Genomic DNA, 14495 nt, shown 5'->3' with positions numbered 1-14495 from the left:
GCGTGATATTAAGACTATGCGCATCAAAGAGAATTTTCCAGGAACATGTGAACAATTATTAATATTCATCTGCGTAAGCAGATTTCCTACGTCTGTTCACAAAATGTCTCTGCTAATTCTTCATTAAAGGTAATCTTTACTTTTACTTTTGCATACAGAAAAAAAAAAATAAAAAAAAGTGTTTAGATAAAAATATATAATAAAAAATTTATTTCAGAGAGATCAAAATAAAAATGTTTAAATATTTTATATTTCATACAATTTTATGAGAAATTAATAAATGGTTATTAATTTGTAACAATCAGTGTAATTTACTTTGTCGTCAGAAAACATGATTTAGATTTTATATTGGTGAACGGATTAATTCCTATATCTGTATCTTAAAGATGTATTGAACGAGGAAAGCATAAATTCTATAGCGATATATAAATAATAGAAAGATAATTTTGACAGTATAAAAAGAGTGAAAATGTAAATTTTAGACATTGTGGATAATAGAGTGTATCTCGTTTATCAAGATCTACAGAATTTGATTTATACCAGGGATTGAGAAGTTTTCAATAAATTAAAAAAGAAAAATCGCTTAGCACAGAAATGTTATATACACTCAGATATTTTTGTAAGAAAGCGGCGTTTCTTCTATCCATGTAAACCTTTAAGAAGTGGATATTGCTCGTTTCGCATCTCTTATGACGTTGATCGTAAGAGGATTAGACTCGGATTTACGATTCTTTCGGCAAAACGACAGAGGTACAAAATAGCGCAATCTCGGAACGTTGTGAAATGTCGGTACAAAGTGCAGACTTTGTCATCCGATTCCACTCTACACACACGTATTCGCGTTTAACCAACCAACCGATTTTTAAAAATAAACTTTGAAACACAATTATTTTTTAAATTAATTCTTTATAGATATAAGTTTTTTTATCTTTTTATTTTATAATAAAATTATTAGACACAAATATATAACATATCAATTATTATCGAAATTGTTTTCTTATTTTTCAAATAACATCATTTATTGCACATCTATTCTGCAATATATAAATATTTTACAAAATATATGGTATTTGCTTTTAATGATAACACATAATAATTATCTTACATAATTAATGAAAAAAATTAATTATACAATTTTTCATAATAAAATATCATAAATTTAATAATTGTTGGTAGTTTATCATTTATTATTGATATAAATTGTCAGTCTTCCAGTGGAAAGATGATCCTTCGAAACATGATTTCACGCATAGTTTTCAGTTATATCCGCAAGTCGGGAATGAAACTTTATCGTAGATGGAAATGCGATTGTTCAGACGCACCTTGTATTTTGATGCGCCAACGATCCAGAGAGGGAAATAACGCACGCGACGGAATCCCTCGCGTTCGTTACAACGGTATCGAGTCTATTTCACGCTCATCAGCCGCGCGAGCGTGTAGAAAACTTCGGAGTGAAGAGGAAATCTTGTCTCTGTTCTTCCCCGATCTCTCATCTCCGGTTTTGACGTCAACTATGGTCCCGAGTTTTCGAGAGTCTCCGTGCGATACAAAGAGAAGAGGCCGTGAACACAAGAGAACGCATAAGGGGGCACGAGGGTGACTGAAAAGTCTAACCATGGGATGGGCTATCACAATGACATATGCGAAAGAAGCATGGCAGGGCGACGAATTTTCGCAAGGCATAATGAAAGTGCCTGGTAATCTTAGAAGCGCCGCGCTCTGCGACCGGTCTTGATGCGATAGTCGGTCGGGTTAAATGTCTCGAAATGGATATTCCTGTCTTCTCTTTGTAGATGCTATATTCCACAACCAACGCGCATGTTACCGTTTCATGTGTGTACGTGTCGTATCCATGTCCGTAGCTAAAATCACACGAATTTTGTGTTTCATGTAAAGAGCCCAATCTAAGTAGTAATTTCTTACATTCGAAGAAATCAAGACTTTTTCTTAATTTTTGACTGAGCACAATTGAATTTAAATAATAACAAATAAATGTATTTTTCTATAATTTTAAAAACGGGGGTATTGGAATTTTTATCAAATATGTTATTAATACTTTCAAAAGTCAATTAATAACAAATTGTTATATATTTCACATACTGTAAAAAGTTATTTATATGATTATGACAAATTCAATTTGGATATGTCAAACTGTATTATATACAATAATATTTATATCGTCATGATAAAATCGGTTGTCATACTTATATAATTTCCGTGCAATACTGATATAATATTTCTGTGCAATTATGTCCAAGACGGAAGACGCTTCGTTTGGTTGCACTACTTACGTTAGTGCACGTAACGCTTCTATTTTCAGGATTAAAGATTTCGCTGACATTATATTTTTGTTTTAAGATGTCGCTTATTGTCGACGAAGGAAAAACGCGCTTAGAGAGGTGAGAGAAAGAGCAGACTGTCATAAAAAAACTCACGAGACATTAATTCGTATTCTTAGCTCCATTTAACAGCATTTTCAACATCAAATATAGTCATTCAAATCTTATTTAAAATCATGTTCAGTCTCTTATTTGATATTAAATTTACGAGACAAAAATATATGATTAGCGCGTAACGTAAAAATGACAATTATAATATCAGATGTTAATATTGAAATATTGAAATACAATTATCAGAAATTTAATTTCAATTTTAATTATAGCGTAATAATTTTCACATATTTATGCATTTTTTTCATATACCTTTTTGCTGACATACTTAAAGCATAGTGACAGGCAATTTCCTCATGCTCATCTCCATGGAAACCCCTCGTCACACAAAACTCAAATTCAAATGTAAAAATGTGTGACCCGGCGATATTTTTTGGTTGATATCAGCTCTCGTCGTGATATCGGGACGACTGATTTCCCAATCTATCGCGTACTTCCAAGCGATAATTTTTAGGTCGGACGCGCCGAATCGGAATTCGATCGACACATCGAAATGTAATCGACGAGTCTGTAATTAAGAGCGCCTCCCTCGAAACGCGAGTTCGCGATCGTCAATGAGCGAGATAAACACGAGCGAGACGGTCGCTTTAATTTCGAATTTCTCCTTACTGCTTTCACACAGGAGACTCACCGATTAAACGCGCGATACGAGCCGCCGCCGACAGAAAACGCCTCTTCGATTCTTACCTGCAACAAAAAGGCAACGAGCATTTTAATCAAACTGTCGTCGGGCGAGATAAGAATAGGGCGCGTCTTGCGTTGGCATTTAGGAAGCGATTTCTTTCATTTTGTCTCGTTCTTCGAGCCTCTCCCTTTTTCCGTAGCCCAACGATAAATCTTATAATAATATATACCAAAATTTTATACATAATTTTATTAGAAAAATCATCCTGATATGTTTTATAATAGGTAAAATATCCTTTTTTATCGTCTTTTTCATTGTAAATTTTTTTCGAATTAAAAATATACAAAGTTGTCAGTTATATCACGAATAAAGAAATAAATTTCGAGGGCAGGATGATCAAAAGTATAATGCATGGTAAACTTAAATTCGCTAAATTCGGTGCAGCAGCAGCAAAAGTACACCGGACCGAGTAGCCGGTCTTGCCAAAGTGCCCTGTACACAATCAATCTGTTAAACGCACACTTATTTATCCTTGCCCCTCGGGACGACGAGGCAATGTCGGGACATCGGGACGTCGATGTAGCTATTAATTACGGAGATATATTTGGTAATGGTCGAGCGGATGTCTGCGAAGCTGATTTCACCGGTTTTAGTTAGTTAAAGTATATCTATTAAATATTCGAATTATTCGATCCTCTAATGAATAAAATTCTCTGAATTGATGTTGCAATTGGCATTGTTATCAATTCCTTCTCTATGAAAACGTAATATATAAATTTCGAAACAAGTAACAAAACTGGCGGCAAGTAAGTGTCCCAGCTCAACAAGTCAGTTAACTCTGACTGCTGCCTATCTGGCGAGTGGACACAAAGCGTGTCAGGGGTGGCTATAAATCTCAACGGGCTTCTGATCAAACGATCAACTAATACTGGACCGTGAGAGGTTCGCTCTTTCCCCCGGAGCCGTGTCAGTGCTCCTTGCCCCTTCGTCAGGAACCCACTCGGTTACGGGATAATCCCAGCTGCATTACCTTGATGAGCTCCGGAACTCCGCCTCCTTCCCACACCCCACTACGAAGACCCCGGCTTATCCCGGCGTTTAGGCAGACGTGGCCTAAAGATCGCAATGCATTACTGCGACCTGTACGCACGTGTGCGCAAATACGTACGTACGGGCGCATACAAGCACGCCACGTAATTCCGTAACTGGGAAGACTGGCGTGTACATGGCGCGATATTGGGCGGATTGTTGCCGCTTAAAGACGCCGTAGCAGCAAGCGCACGAGGACGCTACGATATATCGCGAGGAAGGTAGGAGATCCCCGGGAGAGACATCTTCCATTCAGACCGAAGGGAAAGATCGTCTGAGCCGGATCTCGCGGAGAATTCTGACGTAGTTAATATATCCTGCATCGCTCCGCCTCGGTTCTCGGGCTATCTAGATCACGTGAGAGCTGATTTCCGGTCGGACAACCTTCTCCCCGAGGATTCCCCACGGAAATTGCTCATGGTCAGATAACACGGCTAATCGACTCGAAAGATAAAGATGTAACGCGCGCCGAAGGAATTCCACGAGAGATATTCAAGATGGGAGTAGAACGCTCGTTGTATTATTATCCCACCCGAGATCAGAATTAGTCTCTGAAATATTGCATAAAGTACAAAGTAAGTTGGCAATTGAATGGAACGATTCCGAGAGACTTACTACGCTTTGGAAAAGATACAAGGATTTGACATACAATAGCAAATGCTTCTTGCAAATTGGAAGAATTAGTAGATAACTCAAGGAGAGATGAAAGTGAGCTAATAAACGGTTTCTAAATTTAACCTTCAATCCCATTCAATTGCTCCTCTTGTACTTAAACGCTTAGGTCAAAATGGGACGCGACAGCACAATCGCCAGAAAGTCAACCGCGGTTTGCAAATTTGATCACGGGAATGCAGCCGTCGAAGTTCTGAACGCGAGACTTCTAATCTCGGTGAAGAAGGAGAATAAGATAGCGGCAGAAGGGAGGTTGCGAGATTAAAGCGGGGGTTGTCAGGCACCGAGCTCATCTTAGTTGCTCGTCTAAATCTTCCCCTGAGCAAGCTCCAATGGCAATACGTAACAACTATTAGCGAACCGACATTCATCTCGTTTAACTCGAGTTAGCGACCGCGCCGCGTAAACCAAGTCCAGAAGCTACGTTAGCAAGCCACATTGCTTAATATGACCGTTGCGAGCGCGAATCATTTCGCTAATTTATACAAAGTGATACGGCCTATCCAAGCGCGTTAATCAATACTCGTTCGTCGCATATTGCGTTCTCTTGTAACGATGTTACAAAATTATAGTAATTTTATTAATAATGTTTTTAAATGTGTTATATAAAATACCGAGAAATGCAAATATGTGTATGTGCGTGTGCGCGCGCGCGTGTGTGTGTGTGTGTGTGTGTGTGTAGAAGATAAAATATTAAATTTTTAAACACAAACATAATAAAATTATATTTACGTTTAAAAATACATTTAAAAAAATAAACATCAATTACATTTATAAAATGTAATTACAAAAATTTAACTAACACCAGTGAAAATAATATAAGAATATTGCTAATAATACTGCTTTAAATTTTAAAGACAATTGTTTTATTGTAGTAAATTTTAAATAATTTTTGAAGACTGCGAGAGTTAAATCTATGATTAAGAAGAGAATGGATAAATATCAAAATATTTTGTTTTTTCACGTGCAAAAAGATAGTGAAGAAGACAGGAAGGTTAATTTAACTCAAAACGTTTTGCTTTAACGGACGAGACGTCAAAGACGCCCAACAATATCGTAGTATGCGCATTCCAAGAGTATTCAGAGCACTCATTCCAGACACGTCCGCGGTGCGGTATTATGCTATTAGCCAGGTCAACGAGCGTAAAGCGGTCAGAAGCGGTCAGGAAACACACCTGGAGAACATGCCTCTCGAATCCCGAGAACCCGGTACCGACCGGAGGGCATAGGGGACATAAGCTTGTTAACAAGTGTACAGGGTGCGGAACACAACTTGCGGGACAAACCGCGCAAAATAAACGAGCAAACGTCAAACGACTTTTCACACATTAAGCATCCGAAAGCACGCCTCTTGATAAGCAAACTCCCCGTACGCGGTAATTAACGGTAACGGCATTAATTCCCTTCGACAAAGCGATCGCTTAACCAGTTAACCAAATACAGAGAATGCGGTTTTTGTATTACGCCGGGTCCTTCATTAAATTTTTCTCGTTAAAGAGATCGTTACCGAGCGTAACTAAATTAGCAAGGATAATGGAAATTAACTTTTTATGTCCGCTCCCTTTATTATCGTCTTCTTCTTTGCTCTCTATCATCTCTTACGCGAGAGCTTAGCATGAAGAATTCCTCAATGAAAAAATTATTCTTATCTAGGCTTTCCTGTCGTTACTGTCCCTTTGTTTGTTTCGCGCTTGCAATACACATCTCTATCTCTCCTCTGCCCGCAAGCCTCTTCCAGTCCTTCAATCCTTTCCACTTCGCTCTCCTGGCAGAAACTCCTTCGTCAATCCCCAAAGGAGACGCAAGTAATGCCGGGATTATGTAAACGTCACTCCAGCGAAACACGCATCTGTTCGGACGCATTCAAATTATTCAACTGACGAACAATAGTGTATATATATATATATATATATATATATATATATAGAGAGAGAGAGAGAGAGAGAGAGTGCTATATGCTGCATAATTTCTAAATAATTTTAATTAATGTAAAAATAATTCTAAATAATATAACTATTAAAAAAATGATCTTCTATCAGTTTTGATTTGATTGTAGAAAAATAATTTAATTAATTATATAGTTAATTATATAACATAATTATATAATTTTTAATTATTTTTATAAGTTTTATCTTGAAATAAATGTTACATTATCTTTTATTGATTGTTTGCAGAAATTTTGCAAACTAAAGTAATATAGAACACGAGGGAATAGAATGTAGAATAAATATATATATTCTCATGCGTACCAGTCAACTTGAAACTTCCTCAACTTCCAACATGCTCTTACGCGACTCAACCAGCGCGACGATGTTACATGAAAAGACGTTAATTTACGCTACTTAGTGATTCCGTTTCACACATGTATGTCGCAAGATCTTTCGCAAATCTGTGCTAACGAGCAGTTCATCGGCGTCATAACGTATGTAATGTCTAGAAATAATACAATGTAAAATACGATGAAGATGCGATATCGAAAATGCGCCGCGGCACATCTTTCCCAAATCCCTCCCTTTCTAATCCCTTTCTTATTCGTTAGGCACTCGAAATCTATCCGAGTCCCTGTAATTGGTATTCACTATCCTCGCCGTCTTTGCCGATGCACCATACACTTGGTGCCCCAATTTAATATGACTTATGCATATTCAATAGCTTTCCACCATCCGCATCTACACAAGAGAACGCGCAGTACTCGTTGAGATGAGAAAGGGAAGCTAGTCAAGTTTTGTGACTTCCTAATTTCTGCCTAATGTATGCTAAAGTGTTAAATGATTAGGAAAACTTTGGAACGAAGATACCGTGAAAGATTGTCAATTCTCATATAAATATAAAAAAAAAATATATAAATTTTGTTAGATTTATTAGATTTGCATATAAATGTAAATTTAACAAAATCTTTTTAATTACGTTAAATTATTTTCATCCATTCACTTTTATTCGTATAATCTGTATAATTTGTATATCTGTATAATTTGAATGATCATCAATAATATGAGTAGGAGTAGTGAAAATGAGATCAGGAATTATTGAAATTTTATGCGAAAGAAATAACATTGAAATATGTCATCATTTCTTCACAAAACTCTTGTGCAATTTTTCTCCTTGATCGAAAGTTATCATTAAATAACGCTGTCACCAGAGATTGCAACGGTATCGATTTCCGTGGGAGATTACGCGAAATAATATTCCGCGAATCCGAATAACGGAGGATGGAGAAAAAGAAGGGGGAGGAGGAAAAGAGGAACCGGGAGACAGACAGATATGGCGCGCTGCGTAACTTTTCCCTTTATCCGCTCATCCCGACGTCGTCTGCCGGGACCCGACAATGAATGGATGTCAAAAACGCAGCAATTAATTCAGACCTGCGGGGAACAAAGGCGTAAGAATACCGTCGGCCGTCGTCTCGTACTCTAGAGAAGTTCTTCCTCGACTGGGGACTCTCTCACCGAAGAGGGATGAGATGGGTGGTTGGTGAGAGAGAAAGAAAGAGAGAGAGAGAGAGAGGGGGGGGAGGGTGAGAGGAGAGTAAGAAGAACGGATGTAGGAGGGGAGGGAGTATAACTGGCAGTGAGGTAGCAACGAGCGGCGGGGCACAATAGTCGGATCATCCAACTTTACTTTGCTTATTGTAATTCAATTTCACGGGGCGTCCGCCTGTTCCTCTCGGCGCACTCGCTTGCCCGCGTCCCCTTCCTTATTTCCGTCTTTCCGCCCTGATGTCTTCCTCGGCGCGAGAGAGATCCTCGTTGGATTATAGCGGGAAGGGATAGGCGAGCGTCTACCAATTCAGACGCGGGAGATGGACTTGACAACTGTTTAACATCCTCGCTTACGATGCCGATCTCGCGCTGGCGGCCGCGATCGTGCCGCGCCATTCTAGCCGCGCCATTCTAGAACCGGGGAGTTCGCGGCTCAACTCGAGCTCTCTCATGTTCCTGTAATTTACGACGGCGTGTAACGCGAAGCGTTTCTTCCGCCTCTCTTCCATTGTCGCGAGCGTTTTACCTGTCCGACGTGATTTTCAGCGGGACTATTCAGAACACGTTAAATATAACCGTTAAATATATGGTTTAATTTAGTTTGTCTCGGTGAATTACAACAACGTAATGTAATACGTAAGCTGTATTCTCCTTTCCCATTGTTGTTTCCGAAAACGCGACGTTTGATTTTATTAGCAAAATCATCCGTCAGAGAAAAAGAGAGAAAGCGATCTAATGCTGATCAAACATGAAATATAAATTTATCGTTGAGTTTGAAGAATATAATCTCACAATCCTTTACAGGATTATAGTGAACATTTCGATGATTCCTGCTCGATTAAGATACCTTGAATCGAAAACAGATGCATGGATCCCTCACGCTGGTGCCGTCAAGCATGTAGGGTAAACATCGGTAACTGCTTGGGCGGCGAAGGGTAAGAGGGTTGCATTCCCGAGCAATATCTTGCACCAAATTGTGCACGGCACGAGACATCTCCTTCCCCTCTTCCCCAAGCTCTTCCACTCATGTTCTCCGTTTCTCACTCTCCACGTCTCTTTCTCTCATCTAGCTTCTCATCTTCATCTCTCCCTCTTCCTTACCTGATTCACCGGCTGGGCTTCAACCGGATGGCTTCGTAGCGATGCCACGGCAAATACGTGTATGTTGACTCAGCCAGCTATCAGACCCGGTACCGGCACGCTTTATTCGAGCTGACTAAACATGCCAACTTAGATTGCCATAACACTGCGCGAGCTACCCGCTACCAAGACCTCCCATTTCCACCTCGGTAACGCACGCGACACTCTCCGATCCGCGAAGACTTTTAAGCAATATCCGTCGCGATAATATTCTGATCGACTTAATATCGAGATTGGATAATGGCGCATGAGACAGTTTGTCAACGAATTTGAATGATTTTTATTTATGACTTTTTGGGAAATTATAATGGAGGATATTTCGTATCCTTGAGATAAGATTGATTGCATTTAAGAAAAAATCTTAATATCTTCTTAATATCTATTGAATATTCCACAAATTATTTTCGTAATCATTTTAATTTCTAATATTTCTACGCGGTGATTATTATAAAATATATCTAATCCATCAAAAAACTATTATTTTTGTGTAAAATAAAAGTATTATAACGATATTTAATCGATCCGGCGAAATTTGAATCAAAGGAAATACAAAATCGGCCCAAAATTTTATCCTAAACCTTTAATTAACCCAGATAACAAATGACACGTGCTAGGCAACGCAAAAAGAAATTAAAATTATATTAAATGATACAAATATCGCGTGCGCGCGCGCGGGTCACTTCTCTCACTCCTGATTTATTTTCTCACACTTATCAGGCGCGACTTTGATCGAGCGGGACGCAAACGTTTATCGCCATCGGACATGGTTGGCTGGACTCCAGCGGGTGGCGGCTATTACGTAAACAAAGACAAGACAAGGAGCCCGATATAAATCACATGGTGCATTATATCAGGAATTAGCCGGGCGGCGCGTGGCTCTGCCGGAAGATCGAAACCGGTCCAGCGGCCGCGAATCGTTCCAGCGAAGCGTGATCCTTTTTGAGTTACCGCCTAACTCCATTACACGGCCTTTCGCTAATCTCTGCACGCCCGCACTCGTGCGAGCAGGTGCATCCGCGCTCCGTTACCCACGACTCGAGTTATCTCCGTTACACTTCAATCAACATCGGGAGCGATCTGCGCATTCGGGTACTGTACGGGTTCCGTTCTGACGGCGTATCAATCGCGCTCTCCTTATCCGTCGCGCTTACCACCCAAAGCCACCTCTTCATGGTTGCGCATGGTCTAACGCGTAGGCTGTAAATAATCGGGATACTCCCGAGCCCCCCCCCCTCCCTCCCCCCACATACACACGTACACTACATCACCCATTCTAATGATAATGTAGTATCTATATCATTACACAATTTCTAAGAACGATATATGCAGGTATATGCTTATGAGTGTAAAAGAATTATAATATTCGATGACTTATTTCGAAAGATATTTCTAGTTATGCAGCGTGAAAAAATATTTTCAATTTTCAAAGATAAAAATTTCTAAGATAAATATCAATATTGTTAATATTGATAAATGTAATGCTGATATAATATGCTATTCTCCAAAACAATATATATATATATATATATATATATATATATAAATAACATTTTTTTTAATTAGCTCTTCATAAATCTTGAATATAATTTCAGGACATAGACATGATTTGTCTTTCTCAAGTTGTTTGTGATACAAAGTAAGGCACCACGCCATTTTTGTCACGACTGACTGTCAGCCTCCCAAGATATCGCGTTAAATATATGCGCTTCTACATTTCTTTTTACGGGCTTTATTCGAGACGCCAGGAGGGAGGCTGTGTCATTGCGCGGTTTATAACGGGAAAATTGTGGCCATTCGTTGTTATGATTCCGACCGTGATACGTGCCTCGCGATCGAAAGACACGGGACGGAAAGCGACTTACACGCGACATACGTGCGGCCGGTTATGATCGGACGTAAGTACGCGATATAAGATGTCGTACGGGCAGTCATAAACCTGACGGACACGAGCGGACATTCCTCGCTTTATTATCTGCTTTACTACTTTAATATAATAAAAGTTGAACCGCGCGCACGGTAACGGACTCGTCGCCTTCGAAAATCCGAACTTTATCGGTCGAGATCTAAATTCCGGATTGCTCCGTTACAGACTTCCTTTATTTTGTTACGCCACCCGTAGAGAGTTCCTACCCTCTACACTATGAATATATTATACTGAATGGTCCATCATACTACCGGAAATTACTTTAATATCGGGGACTAGAAGATAAGAAGAGTGTGACGGTTGTTTTTAATGGCGAGTTATAAATAATTGTCACAATCAGAATAAAGAAAATTGAAACCTTTCAATAAAATTAATCTTTAGAAATACAAGCAAGAGAAAATATAGGAAAATATGTAATCTCAATCAGTTAATAAAATAGAAATTAAGTTTTTCATGCATGTGCGTAATTTTTTTTTATTTTAGAAAGGAACATTACTGCAAATTTGACGCTACGTGATTTCGATGCTGTAGGTTTTGCAGAAATATCTAGGTACAAACTGACGTTTCACGTCAGATATCCTTGTCATAGGACGTGCTGGCACAAGCTCGTAGACAGTTAATTGCGGTATCCCGCGGACGAAACGTGCTCCGGATCCTGCAAAGGACAACACGCAACGAACTCTAGTCTGAGAGTTCCGTTTTCCAAAATAACATAATTTGTATGATATCTTCTGATTTTATTCCTAAAGATAATTATTTGCAAAATTCTAATATAAAAAATTCACAGTGCGATGAAGTTGAAGTTGTAGTTTTTCCAAATTTAATTTTCAAAAAAAAAATATATACACGTTTTGAAAACATATCCGACATATAATTCACATATTAACGTTTAATGTTATTCACATTTTAAACGTTCTAATTGTATTCTGTCGTCTCTAATTGTAATCTAATTTGTATTCTGCAAAAATGTGCTATTATAAAAACAACACTAATATCGATATTATAAGTCCTATGAAATCATTATACATATCATATTAATATATCTTGCTTTTAATTACTTCTCTCATCTTGCACAATCGTATCACAATAGTATCACATATTGTATAAATTCCATACAATATATATTAAATACAGTATATATTTATTAATAAAGACATTAACAAATTGCTTCAATATTCCGATCCGGTGATAAAACCACAGTATATCATCAATTATATTTCTCTACTCGTATATATTACACGATTGTTATTTCACACAGTACATAAAGCATAGTTCCATGTTTTCGATGATGTATTCAGCGCTTTCCGATTGCACGATGAAATAATATGTATTACATGCTGGTTTGTATCTCGTAAGCGCGTGAGACTGATTCAATGCGAGTTTCATATACGCGTACAAGTCGAAAGGAGAAGAAGAGCGTAAGAATATAAGGGAACGCCGGTACTCTCGCGAAAGGGCTCTCTCTCTCCCCCAACCTCACGTTTCTTTATTTCTTCCTTCCTTCCTTCCTTCCTTCCGCGGTGCGATATGAGACCACGCGGTGTATATTTCCTCTGGTTATTACATGCACATTCTATTATCTTGTATTCGTTTCTCCACCTTACCACCGCGGATCTCTCGTACTTCTCCCCAGTCTCCACTCCCCCAATATCCCGTGCCTATGCCATATTACACGGCGCAAGTTTAACTTCCCCGCACACCCCGACATTCCCCTTGTTTGCCATCACTTTCTCCGTCCTCCGCCTCCTCTTTCCTCCTCCTTCCATTTCTGCCGGTTTGAAATCCAAACTCCTGGAGATTGGTAGCGGAAGGCACCGTTCCCCGCCTATCCCACAGGGAAATACATAGCCAGGCTCAATTAATGCCCTCGGAATCGAAATCTTATTTCGTGCACTCGCATTCCAACTTCCGACGGGTCTTTTACTATTTCGTTACTTCTTTCCGTCTTTCTCTGTCTCTTCTTTTTTTATTGTTGCTTTCTCTTTATCCTGCTTTCTCTCTTCGTATCTCTTCGCGGTCGTAGTAAAGGAAATCACAAATGAATATGTAATGCGTCTCCTCATGTGGCAACCGTGACAGGAATCAACTCAGTTGTTTTCCTGGTGCTTCATTTTATTGATAGCATATTTTATTTTTTCACTGTGGCGAAGACATTTCGCGCGAGTAAAGAAAGTCATAAAATGCGAAATTATGGTTCGAACAAGGACTATATAACAAAATCTAATTTTTGAGTTTAAATCCTATGTATATATTATATTTATTCGAAGAATTGGTTGTTGTAATTGATTATTATCGTAATGTATTATAATTAATTAATATTTACTAATGATACACCTGCTAATTATCATAACAATTTAAAATGTTTCTTCGTGTTCACGCAGTGCAACTTTTCATTATTCGGTAATTTATGTTTGATTCATACAACTCAAATTCAATTCTTTTCGTTTTAATGAAGTTATGATTATTATTGTCAATATTATTATCGTTGTTATGTTTGATATGAAAGTTTATAGCTACGTAAAATGGATAGATATAATTCGTTGTTAAAATAAAAACTGATACCGTCCTATCGAAGATATTGCAACAACGATTGTGTAGGCCAGTTTATCGGTACGTGTCTTCATGAAGCCTCGACTTCCTTTTGACCCAGTTACGACTCCACGTTCAAAAGCGGAAAAATATTGTGACATCTTGATCAATAAAGTTCAAGATACGATATACTACGTGGATAGATTTGATTGTTCTTTTTTTTTGTTATTCGAAAATTTATAAGTACAGAAAGTGGAATTGCGGGGAACTATGTCGCAGATGTTGCGACATAGCCTACACAATTGACAATTGTCGCAACATCTTTGATTGATATCAGTTTTTATTTTAACAACAAATACATCTGTCAATCTTACGTAGCTATAAACTTTCATGTCAAATACAAAAACAATAATATTGACGGCAATAATAGTAATAACTTCAATCATTAAGAAAACGATAAGAATTGAATTTGAGTTATATAAATTAAATATAAATAACAAATAATAAAAAATTGCTTTGCGTGAAGATGAAAAAATGTTTAAATTACTACGATAATATGACATTACGACATCATTTGATCAAACTAT

The 14495-nt window shown here is 38.2% G+C and overlaps 1 protein-coding gene across 6 annotated transcripts in view; it reads right to left on the bottom strand.

Annotated features, from left to right (window-relative positions):
* Window positions 1-14495, bottom strand: part of Rbp6 (RNA-binding protein 6) — a 596225-nt gene that overhangs the window by 206342 nt on the left and 375388 nt on the right. The gene's annotated exons all lie outside the window — the stretch shown is intronic.

The sequence above is a fragment of the Pogonomyrmex barbatus genome, unplaced genomic scaffold, assembly GCF_055798465.1.
Source record: "Pogonomyrmex barbatus isolate J1 unplaced genomic scaffold, ASM5579846v1 scaffold3, whole genome shotgun sequence".
Classification (NCBI taxonomy): Eukaryota; Metazoa; Arthropoda; class Insecta; order Hymenoptera; family Formicidae; genus Pogonomyrmex; species Pogonomyrmex barbatus.
The sequence above is the reverse complement of the archived record's forward strand: the minus strand, read 5'-3'. Positions and strand labels throughout refer to the sequence as shown.